Source organism: Stegodyphus dumicola, chromosome 11 (genome assembly GCF_044657685.1).
Source record: "Stegodyphus dumicola isolate Sdum_Otavi_A_Nest chromosome 11, ASM4465768v1".
In the NCBI taxonomy this organism is placed as follows: domain Eukaryota; kingdom Metazoa; phylum Arthropoda; class Arachnida; order Araneae; family Eresidae; genus Stegodyphus; species Stegodyphus dumicola.
Window position 1 is genome coordinate 134,008,095 of NC_140778.1, and position 18,002 is coordinate 134,026,096.

Sequence of the window (18,002 nt, forward strand, 5' to 3'; positions counted from 1 at the left end):
TTAATTACATTATATGGATTAATAGAAGTAATTATATATGGATTCGACATGAGTCTCCATTGCTTCAAGTGCAACAACAAAAACACTCAACCAGTAGACACAAATTCATGCACAGCATATTGATACATCACACTAATTAAAATGAGATGTGCGCTTTAAATTTTTGAAGCTAATACAGACAGCATTCAAATGTTTCGGGATCAAAAATAACAAATACGAGAGCTAAAAAGTAATAAATTGATGTTATATTTTATAAGAAAAGCCACGTATATATTTTATAAGAAATGCTAATTGCGTTCGTAAAAAAACTAACACAATTAGCATTTCTTATAAAATATATACGTGGATTCATTCTTAAATTTTTTGCATTAAATTCATATATATATAAATAAATATATATATATATGTATATATATGTATATATATATATATAAATTTAAACAAATTTAAATTCTAAACAAATACGTATAAAAGTAAAAAAGTAGAAAAGCAAATTTAAATTCTAAAAAAAGGAAAAAAGCCAAAATAATTTAAAAATATGCAAACATGTAAAAGATTTAATTCCCGAACTAATCTACAATATCATTTAAATTCAGAAGCATAAGCAAATCAAGTGTAAAATCTATCCATGAAAATAAATCTACTAATTTAATAAATTAAAATTAAATTAAACAATTTTAAAAAATGCATATGTGAATGATCGTAGAGTAGGCAGGAGACAGACTTGTCAAGGGGAAGTTGCCTCCAAACCTAACTCTCCAATTATTCAATTCGTGTTTTGTCATTCATGCAGGCAAGGGTAAAAGTCAAAACCAAAAGTAATTCCAATAAAATGGTACCCTTAGAAATTAACATTTAAGAATTAAAGTTCAAAAAGGAAAATACTAATTAAGTCTTTTGAGAAACAAGCAAGTAAAGTCAAGAATTTTTAAAAAAATTAATTTTTTATAAAATAATAAAAAAATTTAGAAACCAATGTATTTTAGAAATCCTTGTCTACAGAAACTTCCCCTACACGAATATGCATATCAATAAAAAGAAACTACAAAAGAACTATACATAATCCATGTAAACCAATAAGAAACAAAAAGTAACAAAAAGAACTAATTCACAATTTTTAAAATAAATATATATTTAAAAATATAATTTCATATTTAGAATATAATTACTAACAATATACTATCCTATGTTATATAATTACAGTGGCACGTTTTAATAAAATACACTTTTTGTTAATAACAAGCCACATTACAAATAGAGAACGTATAGCAAAATTGTAGAAGAATGCGATAGCCACCTAGTGATCAATTTCACGAAAGCTATTGAAAACTGGGAACCGGAATTTCGTTCAGTCTGGCAAGCCTTGATAGAACATTTAACATCTTTCCTAGGAAGCCAAAGCGGAGAATTCTTTCTAATTTTAAAATCAACCAGCACTTCACGGGCCTAACCCGGCGACCCTTAACTTTTTCTTAATTATCATCAATTACCCGCCGGACCTAATTCGGCCTAGTTCTTCGGCAATATATCCGTGCTGCTATACATAACATGCTCCTCCACTTGCCAAGACCTCAGCTTTTCATATCTCATGGTCCAGACAATTAGGATTCAAAATTACAATAGAATAACAGACTAAATAACATTTAACGCCATGAATTCAGTAAATTCATAATCTTCCCGTCAGATTTTGTATTTATTGAAGTTACTCTATCCTAAATCTATACAGTAAATATTCTTCTGTTTAAAATTTATCAATTCAATACTCCGTAATAAAACCTACAAGCTTGCATATTCTTCCATCCGCATCCTTACTCCCAAAAATCTAACTTAATCCTGCCCTTAAAATTAATTCTCCCCCCTTTAATTCTACTTTTTTACCCTCTTCTTAAGCCACTTTACCTTGCAGGTCTTCCCTTTAAATCCTCTCCCAAAATTTCTCCGTCTTTTTCACAGTTAACTTTCCTCGTGGTCCTCTTTTCTTTTCAAAAAGTTGCTCCAGTTACTCAATTCGCCCAAGGCCATCTTGAGGAGAAGGCCCAATCCAAAGGGATTCTCCCCTGCTGTGACGTCACGAGCGAGGGCAATCGTAGTAAGGCCATCTCCAAAACAGTGTGAGTGTAAGCAGAGCGTACGTACGATTAAAATCTAGAAGGTATGTAGCATTAACTATTCCTTAACTGTAGTAAATTTAACTTTTAGCAAGATGTATCGAAAGTTTATATTTACTAGCTCACTTTAATGTTTTCTTTTAATTAATTCTGTTTGACCTGTACTTTTTAAAGTTAGGTAATGATTCAAAATAAACACTTTTATGATAAATGAAAACTAAAGAGACCCCTCCATTTTTATTCATGGTCTAATACATATTTATTACATACGCCATAACACTCATGTTAAATATTATAACTAGTAAATTTATCTTGTATCTTTCATTTTCAAACTATGCATCAAACACGAAACTCATAATGCTTTATTGGAATGATTCCTTCTTCTAAATTAGACAATAATAATAGTATTAAGAAAAAATTCTTGAAAGTTAAAAAATATTGAGCTCGAGTTTGTACATATATTTTGTACAGTCACTAAACTTTAATAGAAGTGTATTAATAATTATAATCTACAGTATATTTATTATATAGCATTAAACAATTCACTGTAATTCCTTCCCCTTTAGTTATTATTTAATTAAGATGCATCATACAGTGTTAATTGAATTTTTACAGATGCCGCGAAAATGTAGCGTTCCGGGATGCAAGTCCAATTACTATGCAAACGAAGATCATATTACAACTTTTAAGTTCCTCAAAGATGATATGCTGTGTAAATCATGGATTAGTAAAATTAATAGGAAAGACTTTGTACCGGGATCATGTGCTTATGTATGCATTTCGCATTTTGATGAACGTTTCATCATAAGAGATGATAGAGCAACATGACCTGATGGGGCAGTATTAACAGTTCAAAGAAAAGTGCCAGTTTTATCAAAAGATTCATATCCTACTATTTTTTTATGGTCAACCTAAATATTTATCTTGTCCTTTACCACAAAAGCGAAAGACACTAGAAGACAGGACAAGAGAAATAAACGAACAGCATGAAAATAATTTTAAAAAACTGTGTGCTGCAGACAAAATTGTCTCCTTTTCAGAATTTTTGAAACTTTACAGCAATAAATTACCAAATACATGGGCAATAATGAAAGCATGTGATTATATACTCTTTTTGCGTATTGAGATGGAAGATTGTCCATCAGTCACTGTATCATTTAAAGACGAGCATGATTTAACTGTTTCAGTTTTTCGTGAAGGTTTAAACATAACAAGTAAGTTGGAATGGCTTTTGGGAAAAGGTCTATTATGTAATAAACGGTCAAAATTTGAAAACCTTTCAAATCATCTGTACAGTTATGAGAAAACCTCAAAAACAGTCGAAGAAATGCTGGATTTGGTAACTGAAACTCTTCAGAAGTGTTCTGAAAATACATCAGAACAGATTATGATTTACCGATTAAATTTTTTTAGGGAACAGATATCATTACTGAAAGCTAAACGCCCAACCTACACAGGCTGAAATGATGATATGGGCTTGCATATTATGTTATAGCAGCCGTACGTGTTATTCTCGAATACGAGAAAGCTCGTCCTTGATTTTACCACATTCTTCCTATTTAAAAAAGTTAGCATTAAATGTTGAGTCGACAACAGGGTTAAATGCAAAGTATTTATCTCATAAATCTTCACAACTACAAAGTCATGAAAAGGCTGTGAATCTTTTACTTGATGAGATTTATATTAAACCTACTGTTGCATATAAGAAAGGTAAAATTGAAGGCTTGTCATGTACAGATATGTCTCAAGAAGCTTCTACAATTCTAACCTTTATGATTTCTTCAATCTTATCTTCAAATAAAGAAGTTGTTGTAATGTTTCCTGTCCATAATCTCAAGCCAAACAATTTAAAAATTCAAACTTTACAGGTGTTAAAATTTGTTCATGATTGTGGCTTCGAGGTTGTTTCCATAATTTTCGACAACAACTATGTTAACCGAAAAATGTTTGAAATGCTATGCAATGGTCATATGGTGTCTGCTATTGAAAATGAATTTCGTTTGGGAAAAAGATTTTTTTATTATTTGATTCAGTTCATTTACTGAAATGTATAAGGAATAATTGGTTAAACCAAGCTGAAACCAATCAAACCTTTAATATTCCATCTTTTGATGATACAGATAATAAGTTGTACTGTGCAAGTCTATTGCATCTGAAAAAATTGTATAACATAGAGCAACAGCATTCTATAAAAATAGCTCCAGCTCTTTCAAAAAAGTTCTATATCCAACTTCTTTAGAACGGAATGTTTCTACTGCTGTTAAACTTTTTTAAGAAAAAACTGTTGCAGCATTACATGTCGAATTAAAAGAAAACAAAACAGGATATGGAGAAACTGTTAGAGAAACAAAATATTTCATAGAAATAATTTTGAAATGGTGGAGTATTGTCAATGTTAAACATCCACGCAAAGGACTACATTTAGCAGATCCGAATCGTGAACCAGTATTTTCAATTAATGATGATAAAATTAAATTTCTCGAAAATTTTTGTACGTGGTTGATAAAATGGAATGGTGATGACAGGAAAAATTCCTGAAAAACTGTTGGTCGACTCACCAGAGAAACATATCATACACTGAAACATACAACCACAACTTTTATCCAGCTTTCGGATTATTTATTAAAGAATTTAAAATTCCAGTATGTGCTGTATGGAAAATTTCAAACAGACAATTTGTTTTTATTTTGATATTCAATATGAAGTAATAAGTATATTAGATTTTAATTTGTTTCATAATATACGTATATTTACGATTCTGGAAATCATTATATATATATGTGTGTGTGTGTGCATATTTCTGCATGCATTTGTGAATGTCAAAATTTGAAGAAATGAGAATAATGTGTATTGTATATTATGAAGTTACATCTAAAAGAATGACCTCAGATTTTGCATTCATTTAATATGAATGAAAATCTATGTGTAAATTAAATAATGAAGAAACGGAATGCATTTATTTTGCTATGTTTCCAGATTAATTAAAAAGTAATATGTTTTCATTTTAAAATTATATGATATAAATAATTATATGTAAATAATGAGAAAACTTTCTGAGAAGCATAACTTTCTGTTGAATGTCAATCCTTTGAGTAAATCTGAAACATAAATTTTTGAAGCTTTCGAATTTCTGGGTAATTTTTTTATATGAGAGAGCAAAAACATAATTTTTTGTATTGCTAGGAAATAAGTGAAAATATTTAGTTATGATTTAATTTTGAATGCAATTCACACTGCGGTTAAAAATTTGGTATAATTTTCCATTTTAATCGGTGTAGAACTATTTGATTTTGCAGTACTTAATGCTATTAAAATGCACATAATGTTATGTAACAAAAGTATAGTATTGTAAAAAATGTTACTATTAGCAAGCAAAAATTAATATTATTTGAGAAACTACCCTTAAATGCACCCCTGTCGTCTAAGTGTAAAAGATTAGTACTCAGTTCTTCAGTATTTTTTGTTACTAATGCTTATAGGAAGAGAAAGACTCAGAATCAAGAATCATTATCGCTATTGGCGGCATATTGCTGTTTTTACGCAATGTTTCCGGCTCATGATACATAGGCCCAAAGGGCGCGTGACGGTAGGAAGCAGTGACAATTGAAAGGAGGCATCCATGGAGGTAAGAAAGGGAGGAGGGGCCATTCCGCGCTAGAAGTGAAGCACTGCTTTGAAGCTTGGGTCACCAGAGGGGGTGTTGTTTGTTTACATTCAGAAGCTCGCTTGACAAGATTCTGATAGTATTTCGACACACGACAGTTCCATAGAAATCGAAAAAGGGACACTCTCGCATGAAAGAAACATTCATAGTGTAATGGATAATAGCAATTTGTATAGTTTACTGACATTTACGCAAAAATCACATCTTGTTTATTTTTCGATAACTAACAACAGCGATTTTGATTATGAATTTGTTTTATAAAATTCTAAGCTGTTGCACTACAAAAATATAGATTTTAAGAAAATTGCTAAAAGAGATCTGCCAAAATTTATTTTCTAGAAGATTTGAAAAGTTTGAAACTTGATGGCTAAATGTAAATATAAAATTATGTATGTTAAAATATTTGTAATTAGGCACATAGGTCAGATTAAGTTTTTATTAAATAGAGTAACGCATGCAAGGGCTATTTGCCTAAAGAGAGAGATGCCATCGTGGAGGAATTTTGAAGAAAAACTGACCTTTGAGTGGGTATTAAAAATAATACTTATAATTTTCATTCAAATTATATTCATATATATTTTTTATGTAAAACTTTCGGGTGTATGCTAAATTAGTGAAAAATTACTTTACACGAAAAATATAGTGAATGCACAGAAATTAAAGATTTGCACATGCCGGAAATGATAAATAGGAAATATGTATGGGTATTTATGCATGCGCCTTGCAAAAAGCATGTATCTGCCTTTGACAAAATACTTAAATATTCATTAAATTATTTATAAATGTATTTGAAATGAAGAATTTATTCACTTATAAACAACTGTGAAAGTACTGTGAAGAAATCTAATGATTAAATGTATCTAATTTATAATGATTATAAATGTTATCTAAATATATAATAACCTTAATATTGAATTGTAAACATAAATTGAAATCCTGTTGACAAATATGTTATAAAACTATTTAAGCAAGAATTGTTCGTATTGGAAAGCAATCTGTTAAAAGGTATTGTAAAGCAAATGCTATGAGATGCGCACTTAAGAACGTAATAAAGAGTTTTGGAATATGTATTGTTGAAATGAAGGGTAAAAAAAAAAAATCTGATAATTATAATTAAAAGAATTATTCCCTTTACATTTTATAATATCTCAGTTACAAGTTGTAAATAATACTTAAAAAAAAAACTTATTTTATTCCCTTTCAGAAATGTTCAGAGAAAGTCAAATACTATTTAATTCCTAATAATTCTCTAATTTAAAATGAACCGAATAGAGCATTAATTATAAATTGACTTACATTTTTCGATTTAAAAGAAGCCAAAAAATCATGTCATATTTAAGAAAGTATTTTAGGAAGAAGCTCTATAAATAGAAAAGAAATAATGCATAATTTTAATATTAATAATACAATAAACTTTGATCTTAATTTTTGTACCTTAACCGAATAAAACCGAATTACCTTAATTTTTTTTTTCTAACGTAATTAACGAAAACTTGTGAAAATATTTCATTCAAATTAAACCATTCTGAGAAAACTGTCCTGTGAAAAGTATAGCATTTAATTCCGTTCAGAATGAAATGTTGTTTAAAAATATGTTGTTTTCACATACTTAGGACTCTGAAGTGTTGTAGAAAAAGAAAATATATACATTTATATGTATATTTGCGACGTAATTACAAAATATTTACACCCGAACGCGTGAAATCCCATAGAACTCAATGGTAAATGACCCAATGTTTTGGTCACCACGTAGGGATCGCCGGTGCTTCAGAGCAGGGTACGGAGAAACTTGTTTAGGGCGACTCCTTCTTACTTCCTACCTCCATGGAGGCATCAGTAGTGCGAAGAGGGGGTGACAGCATGACATCACAAGTCTAATAAAACACACAGACGAAGCTCAGAACCAGGAGAGGCAAAACAGGGTGAAAACCAGACTTGTTCTGTTGTTCATGATAGGTACATGTCATAATAAGGTAATACAAATAAGCTGAGGCATATACAAATTATTATAATGAAAAATACATACAAAATAAAAAAGAAAAGAGTATAATAAAATACGGCAAAAGTCTATATACATATATACAGCGACGTTGCACTCGTGATAGAGTTATGTAGGAAAGTTCGAATCTCGAGCGGTGAAGGCCGCAAGCGGTCGAATACGTGCGTCTTCTGCAAAAATCTGATAATCAAATACTTTGAAGTGTTTCATATGAGGACAATTTTTTGCTTTTTCAAAGAATTTTCTATTAATTTTATGAAGAAACTCTTCAACTCTGTCAATATGTAGGTCTCTATGTAAGGTCTCATTTGAAACGTAAAAGTGCGCATTAGTAATTATTCTGAGAAGTTTGTTTTGCGTTATTTGGAGTTTTTTCATGTCACTTTGAGTGTAGGTCGTCCAGGCAGGTGATGCGTAACAGAAAATTGGTCTGATAATTGCAGTATAGATGTGTCGTTTCCTTTTGAGATCAAGTCTAGAGTTTTTCCCTATTAGAGGGAGGAGATTATTGATAGTATAGGAGGTCTTCCATTTAATACTGTGAATATGGTCTTTCCAGGTAAATCTGTGATTTAAAACTATACCAAGATAAGTAGCCTTTTTAACAAGTGGCACTTCTTCATTAAAGATATTAATTTTTTTGTCCAAAGGGATTCTGGAATGTTTCTTACCGATGATAATCAATTGGGATTTTTGTCCGTTAATCGCAATTCTCCATTTAGTGCACCATTCTTCTATGGCTGGAATTTTTTCTTGAAGTTTTATCAGCGCATGATCTTGATTATGTGATTTCACGGCAAGGGCGGTGTCATCTGCATAACATCCGAGGTACGTATTGAGATCAGAACTATTGGGTAAATCATAAACATAAAAGAGATACAAAATTGGGCCAAGAATAGATCTTTGAGCTACCCCGGCTTTCAGATATTTGGTCTCAGAGTGTTCATATCCAAAGTTTACAAAGAATTTGCGGTTTCGTATGAAAGAGTTAATCAGTAAGATGAGGTCTCTATTGAAATCAAGTGTGATGAGCTTAAAAATGAGCCCCTCATGCCAGACGCGGTCGAAAGCTTTCGCCACGTCTAGCATGAGTAAGGCGACACTTTGATGTCTAAATAAAGCGGATCCAATAAATTCACACAGACGAACAAGTTGTTTTGTCGTTGAGAGATTTTTACGGAAGCCAAATTGTTCCATTGGGAGCTTATCCATATGCGGTTCAATTCTTTTATAAATGACCCGTTCGAAAATCTTACCAAGTCCTGGGAGCAGACTTATCGGACGGTATCCTTCCGGTTTGGTAGCATCTTTTCCCGGCTTTGGTAGAAGAATGACCTTAGCCTTTTTCCATTTTTCGGGAAAGTAGTTATTTTCTAGGCAGGCTTTGAGAATGCTGACATATCGTGTGACAGTATTAAGTGGCATATTTTTAATTGCAACATTCGTAATTTCATTATAGCCAGGTGCTTTCCGGTTTCTGATAATTTTTCTGACCTCTGTCGGAGATGTATATTCAGTGCGATTTTTGGCCCCTGGTCCTACGAGCCAGTCTTTGATATATTGCTGAATATAAGATGAGAAAAGAGGGTCACAGCGATCTTGATTTGGTACAAACTGTTGTTCTAAGTGTTCTGCCATAATGGCGGCTTTTTCTTTATAAGTAAGTGCAATTCTATTATTACAATAAATTGGTTTATTGCAAGGGGGCTTGCGCCTAAGGTTTTTAGCAAAAGACCAGAAATCATTGCCAGCTTCATTAAAGCTCTCAATTTTATTATTCCAGACCTCATCCCGATGTTTCCGAATCTTGCAACTGATAATATTATTAAGCCTATTGAGTTCTTTCTTAACTCCAGGGTTCCAAGAGATATGCCATCTTTTTCTCAAACGGTTTCTCTGTTTAATCATATCTCTAATTTCTCTGGGTAAACGGAAATTGTCTTTATCAATAGGAATTTTTTTGGTAGCAGTGTTCTATGCACTGAGGATACTATTGTTGAGAATTTCGATTGCATTATCAATATCCTCTTTATTCTTGAGTGAGCTAATAATTGGAGGGCTTTCTAACAGTTGTGTGTAATAATGCTGCCAGTAAGTGATGTTTTTAAATTTATTTTCTTCGCATTTGTTAGTGCCCAAAATAGCGATAACCGGCACGTGATCGGAGGTAAGTTCGACTTTAACATCTAAATACATTGGAATGTCAGTATTTGTAAGCACAATGTCTAAAATATCTCCTCTTCTAGGGTTTTCTGGGAGGTACGTATAAACTGAAGGTGTGTAGAAATAGATAGGATAATTATTGATAAACTCAAAAGGACTTCGCCATTATTGTTGGTTCTTCGGCAGCCCCATTCAGTATGTTTTGAATTCAGATCTCCAGCCAGGATGATTTGTTTATTATTTGGGAGAAGTTCAGTTAATTTGCCAATATCCAATACATTGTTCGGTGGATTATAAATTGCAATAAAATAGACAACTCCATAAAATGGGAGTAAAACTGAGGCAGTAACTGCTTCATATCCATTATCACGATCTTCGCTGATGAGGCAAGATTGCAGGGTGTTTTTCACAAAAATCGCGGCCCCACCACCTCTATGGCTTAGTCTGTCACATCTATAACATCTATAGTTTGCGATGTTCAAATTGTAGCAGGGAGTCGCAAACGTTTCTGTGATGAGTGGAACGTCAATATCATACACAAGTAAAAAGTTATGAAGCTCCGTAATTTTGTTCTGGACGCTGTGTGCGTTCCAGGTCATGAACTGAATAGGGGCCCGACTATTTCTGTATTGACCCATTATCTAAAGTCTGTGTTTTGGTAGTTTCTGGATTGGTTTGAATAGTCTGATTTGTTTGTTGAGTTAATTGTAAAAAGCCAGCGCCTTTAATGATTTTTACTAGCTCCGCTAGATTAGCAAAAACTGTTTTTGCTTCATTAATAGTTTCTGAATATAATCCTGATGATATGGCTTGTGCGTAACTTTTTCCTTCTATGATACGATTTGAGAATGTTTTGTTTTTGACATTGTTATTTGTGCTATTATTGCTCTTGGGATACTTTTCACAACCCTTAAAACTGGATGTTTGAGGTCCCCCGCAGTTCGCACAGACTAGGGGCTTATCAGGGTTTTTTCTGTCAGGGCATTCTTTAATTGAATGGCCTCCGCCGCATCGGACACATTTCGGTGCATAGTTGCATCCAGCTTGGGTATGATTGAAGCCCTGACAGCGAAAACACTGTATGGGCCCCTGTCTGCCTCTATACTCCACCACTTTGATTTTCATATTGCAGAGTTTGTATTCATTATAGATTCGTTTTGAATCATCAGTTTTTGGTAAGGTAAGAAGAAATAATGGGAGTGGGATGACTTCCCTTCCCCTCGTCGTCGTGACATTTGTTTAATTTCGATAATTTTGTAGCTCAGTTCCTCTAATTCAGTTTTAATTTCCTCAATATCAGAAGTAGTAGTAAGTCCATTTATGACCACTTTTAAATTTTTATCTTGAGGCAGTATGTAGGAGTGATGCTCAACTTTGAGCTCTTTGAGCACTTTAACCATGCCGCTATAACTTTCAGCATCTCCGGCAATGACCTTTATGCCATCATTCCTCAGATTTTGTCCGATAAATGAGAATTTTTTGGTGTGAAATATTTTCTTGATATTTCCCCAAGTCATGACATTTTCCTTAAGAATAAGTGGTGGGAGTTTTCTTTGCATATTAGTCTCTGAATTTTGTGTATTACTTTCAGTGCGGTCATTATTAGTTATCGTCTGATTATTTATGTCATCCTGATTTTCTGTTTCGTTAACATTAGTATCCATATTATTGTCAGTTTCGTTGTCTTGATTTTGTTCAACAGGTGTTTGCACACTATTAATCGGCGCATGATCATTTATGCTACTACTAACTTGATTAGCTGTAATGATCGGAGAGATTATTTGTGTGTGCGTGCTGAGTTTCACTTTTTTAGCAATGGGTTTGTGAATTTTAGTTCTCACGGTCTGGTCGCCTTTGCGACGTTTAATTGGTTCCTCATCAGAACTTGTGTCTTGATCAAGTGCTTTTTCCTCAGTACTGTTGTTTGAGTCATCATGAAGTGTTATAGGACTTCTGGCCCTGCTATTTTCATCTAAGTTTTTAGCGATGTTAGGTGTAGGTTTTTTATCATTGACACTGTTATTTTGGTCTTTCAACGCATTTACAATCTCAAGTGAGCTAAGCAGAAAATTGTAAAATGTGTTTTCAATATCTGATAATTTTCCATCATTTTTATCTCTGATTTTATCCAACTTCTTAATCTGATTTGTGTATATTTCCACGAGCCTCTCCATGGTCCGCTACGCAGAAATAAACGCAAAAATCCAAAATCCAGCGCCCATAGAATGGAGTCCTGCACCCCGGGATGGAGCCTGGCCCGATAGCCTTCTCCACAGACGGATGTGCATGCGAAGAACACACGAGGCCCCTGACAATCACCTGAAGCGAGAGCTTGGGGGTAACTACGTGTGTTATCCGATCCAAAAATCCAAAATCAAACGCGCAAAATTAAATAATCCGATTAAATATACAACGCGCAAATAGTCTTAATGATAAGCAATATGGCATATGAAACCAGCAATCAGGCAATTATGGCAAGACACGTGGTGGTGAAAAATCAAAATTTTGCGAAATAATTCTAAAATAAAATACTCAAATAAAATCGAGGCCGGACAAAGAATCTCTTCAAGATGGCCTTGATTCGCCACGGGCGGTTGGAGAACTTTTCGCTCTTCCCTCCCTGGATCCAAGTTTTAGTCGCAAGACTCCTTTCCCCCCCTGCCCATCCCCAAGGCATTCTCTGCGGTTTTCCGTAATACCTAATATACCTTTTCCAAGCCTTGGGAAAATATGTTTCCTGGCTGATTGTTTTCCAACCTTTCTGATTCCATTAACGCAGTGCGTTCAGGAATTCGCCTTAATTATCTCTTCTCTCACTTTCAATCTTGCAAAACAGGTTGAAAGCTGAAAGAATTATTTCGTTCCTAGTGTGGACTCCTTTCGTTAAACCCTTAACGGTTTCGTTTGACACTCTTTAGCCATTGCTTATTCTTAATTATTTCATATCTCTTAACGAAGTTGTGGAGGTAATTGCATTAATTTGCAAAGGTACTCCGGAAAATATCGCCTTGGGCCTTGGGCAAGCCTTGAGTATAAGTTGGCCTTGGCACTAACCACTGTACCAGCCGGGCGGCAGAAGTATTAAGTAAATTTAACCAAAACATTTATGGCCAGAATGAGTAGACGCATATGAAAAATTTACCATTATTTGAAGATATATTGCATCTGATTCTCTTCAAAATTCGCATTTTCCGAATTAAAATGTCTAGATCGCGACTAGAAATGTAAAGTATCATAAATCAAACGAAATCAATGTCGTGAAATCGACCACGCCCTTCGTTTTTTATTGACCACGCCTCTTATTTAAAATGTTACATAGTTAAAGTTAATATTGAGGAAACTAATCTATTATCCTGAATTAGTTAGGAAGAAAAAAGATTTAAAATTCTTTTTTTTTTTAATTTAGAACATATATTAAATTTTTGTAAATAACTAAATTTGTGTTCCTGAAGAGGCTAAGACATCAGAATCTATCTGTGCTAATTTTATTTCTAAACACCACCTACTAACTGACGCGCTGAGTTGTGAGAAACAGTAGTTACATGAAATCTAAATTGTTTAATGTTTAGATTGCATTTGGATTTGGCATACCTATCATGAGTTCAACTTTATGCATTCAATTATCCGGAACTTTCATTTACCAGAGTTTGTGGATAGTCGAGCTTTTATTAATAATAATATCAAATTCTAATTATCATAAGAAAATTATTATACTATTCAACAATACACAACGTAGGAAAGAATAATTGCCACCACTATTTCATTTTAATTTGTACTTGTTTGTATATAAATATGAGTAGATCAATCTATCGTGACTGTCCGGTGACGACACTCAGACGCCGTAGTGTGCTGTCCGCTATAATCCGGCAATCTCAAACAGCAAGGTCGTGTCCTAAAGCTTACGTCATTTAATACAGAGGCGGAGAGAGAAGTTACTGGGCGGCCAATTTTGCGCTTGTCATGATACGTCTTTTTGTTGCTAATTTAGACATTTTTGTACAATTCATTATAATAACACAGAAATGACTAAATTAATCGAAAAAAGTATAAAATGAAATTAAAGTAAAAACTTGGCAATTAAAATCCCTGCTTCATTTAATACGAAGGCGGATAAGGAAATTAATGGACAGTTCCTTTTGCTTCTTTTCAATTCAATTATCCGGTCTTAGTTGTTTTTTACATCCTTCTCCTATGCTCTATTTTTTTTTTTCCTATGAAAAAAATGGTAGACTATGGTTTCAAAACCGCGCAACGGGCGCTGAGAGGGAAGTTACCAGATAGCCTTTTATTCCTTTTCACTTCAGTATTTTGGCCATACATTTTTTACACCTTTTTTATTTTTCTACACCCCTAAACCTAGAATACAACTAATTTACTTTTATTGAGACTCTTAAGATAGTGATTTTAACATTTTACTTTTAAAATTGCTTCTTTGGTATTTGTTACTTTGCTTCAGTATCCGCTTGTCATTTTTGTGCCTACCTTATATTTTTTATGTATCCTTCTATCTATCTATCTATATATATATATATATATATATACATATATATACAGGGTGATTCTATGATCATGGGACAAACTTGGAGGGGTTGTTGAGCATATTAAAACATATATTTTTTGTATAGGAGTGTAGGGTCTAAAGTAACATGTTAAGGCACAAACGCAAAAAGTGACACAGGGGGAAAAATTAGTTTATTTACAAAATCAGCGGAAGATCACTTTAGACCCCTTCATTCCTATACACAAAATGTATATTTTATTATGTTCAACCATCCCTCCAAGTTTGTCCCCTGATCACAGAATCACCCTGTATATATACTGCTTATATATTTATACAGTCAAAAGTCTTTAATCCGGACCCGTCGGGACTTCGGCGATTCCGAATTATCGATTTTTCCGGATTATAGATCATCAGTTTAAATCTGGTAAGATGGCATGCAGAAATTATAAAATTAAAAATATGAAACCGTAATTTATAAAATAATGAGCAATTATGATCTAAAGGGTATCAAAATTTACAAAAAAAGAAGCTTAATATTTATTTGTTTACTTTATTAAACATTTCTTTCAACGCGCGCATGCGTAAAGCATACCTTACGCATAGCCGAAATTAGAAAATTGCAACCAGAAAACTATTTGACGTGTATTCGTGATAATTATAATGACGAGGAATTAGATTTAAATCATATCAAAGACGGAGTACATCTAGATGAAATACTGCATTTAGTAAGAAATTATAAGCCGAATAAAATAAAAACATCTGCCCTGAAGATAACGATAGTGCTGACAAATCAACTTCCAGTTCATTGCCGCCGCGACGTTTCCCCCCCCCCGGGCAGAGCAGCGTGAAATTGATAAACAGATTTCGGAACGCTTAGATAAACAAAGGATATGGCTTTATCCATTTTTTGTAGCAATTCGTTTTTTGTTTGATGGACATCGAAACATACTTTCGTTTTGTAGATCCTTTGGGAGCTCCAGCATGGGAAATTCTATTTGACATAATCGAAAGTTTAAGCGTACTTTTATAAAATTGCTCTTACAGTCTGCAAAAAATAATAAGCCGGATCCAATTCGAAGATTAAGGAACAACGCAATCATCAACATTAACTGAAATAGATAATTAGATAATTTTAGCTTATACCATCCGTTATACATTAAACGCGCACGCGAAAACGTATTCTGTGCTTGCGCAAACGCATATGTGCAGTCGTAAATGTCTTGCGCGCACGCGTAAAACGCCTATGAGCATGCGTCAACGCGGCGCATGCGCAGAAAGATTTTAGCTTTGAGGTCCGGATTATAGATCATTCCGGATTATGGGTGTCCGAATTAATGACTTTTGACTGTATATATATAAGCAGTATTTTGTTTTGAAACAATACTTTTTCTATACCTCTAATCTAGATACAACTAATTTATGGATTCTTGAGGCAGTTTAGTTTTTATCAGGTAAATTTAAAACTAAATGTTTCATATGTTTAATTTGTAGATTTGAAAGCAGAGAGGCAAACTATATAAATAGGCAATTGCGAATTTCATATACGAAGTGCTTTAAATATTTTGTCTCTTAGTTTTAGGTGAAAGTAAATCTTAATTTAATTAATTCAAAAGGGAAAAAGAAATTGCAGTCTGAAAACTTCTGAGTCTCTTCAAAGAAGAGTTTATTCTTAAAAATACCAACATATTAAGAAACATCTAAAAATGTTAGACATACAAAATTTTAAAAATGAATGATTAAAAGTTGCATAATGTCTGACTTTAGAAACATGATTTATCAGTTACAGTAAAGACGCAAATGTCCATCAAAATTATTTGCTGAGTATATCATAAAATTAAATGTGTTTAATGTATGTCAATTGAGTACAATATTAGAAGAACTAATTATCGATATTTGTATTTTCAGACAATCGTGTTTAATGTATAACGGACGGTATAAGCTAAGCTAAAATTATCTAATTATCTATTTCAGTTAATGTTGCAGATTGCATTGTTCCTTAATCTTCTAATTGGATCCGGCTTATTATTTTTTGCAGACTGTTTTATAAAAGAGCAATTTTATAAAAGTAAGCTTGAACTTTCGATTATGTCAAAAAGAATTTCCGATTCTGGAGCTGATAAATAATCTACAAAGCGAAAGAACGTTTCGATGTCCATCACAAAAAGTAGGATTGCTACAAAAAATGGATAAAGGCACATCCTTTGTTTTTCTAACAATTTCACGCTGCTCTGCGGGGGGGGGGACATCGCGGCGCGCAATGAACTGGAAGTTGATGTGTCAGCACTATCCTTATCTTCAGGCCAGATGTTTTTATTTTATTCGGCTTATAATTTCTTACTAAATGCAGTATTTCATCTCGATGTACTCCGTCTTTGATATAATTTAAATCTAATTCCTCGTCATTATAATAATCACGAATACACGTCAAATAGTTTTCTGGTTGCAATTTTCTAATTTCGACTATGCATAATGTATGTTTTACGCATGTGCGCGTTGAAAGAAATGCTTAATAAAGTAAACAAATAAATATAAAGCTTTTTTTTGTAAATTTTGATACCCTTTAGATCATAATTGCTCTTTATTTCATAAATTACGGTTTCATATTTTCATATTACGGTGCATTTAGCCAGTTCCTAATGAAATAGCAAACTTCGTAAGTAAAATTGATATTTCTAGGCTCTCGGTTCGGCATAAACTGCTGTTCAAAGTGGTTAGCAAAAATCTGTGCTTTATCATTATTGGTGGTGGCAATGTGGTTGTCGGTATATATATAGGTCTGTTGCTACATGGCTTTCCTTTTAAGTTTTTAGCGAATTTCCAAATAGAACCGTCAGCAGGGTTGAGATTGAGAAGTTTCTCTTCCCATACTTCGTTGCGGTATTCAGCAATTTTCTGTTTAATTTCTCGATTTAATTTATTCCATTCTCTTTTTACATGGGGACTCCAGGTCAAATGCCATCTCTTGCGTAATTTATTCCGCTCAGAAATAAGATCCTTAATGCTGCGGGGGAGAAAACTGGCGAATTGTTCTCTACTGATTTCTTTAGAGGCATTATTAATGGCAGTTTTGACGCCATTAGTCAAGTTCTCTATTGCAACGTCAATATCTTTTCTAGTTTTGAGCGTACCAATATTCGGGGGATTAATCTGAAGAATACCTATGTAGAGATTCCAGTCAATGAGTTTAATTTTATCGGTATTCTTTTCCTTGGCTACTCCAAGTGTGACAACCACTGGCAGATGATCCGAGGTGAGTTCATGTACAACTTCAATAGTCATGGGAAAGGAAGTATTAGTAAGGAGGAGATCTAAAATCTCTGCTCTGCGAGGATCATTTGGCCGGTAAGTGTATTCAGCCGGCGCCTATAGTGCGATGGGGTGATTTGTAATAAATTCATGTAGAATTTTTCCATTTTTATTTGTCTGTCTGCATACCCATTCTTTATCTTTTGAATTAAAGTCCCCGGCGACTATAAACTGCTGATTTTCAGGACAAATACTTTCCAGGATATCATCATTAAGCTGAACATAGGGGGGATTGTAAAAAGCACTAAAATAAACAGTCCC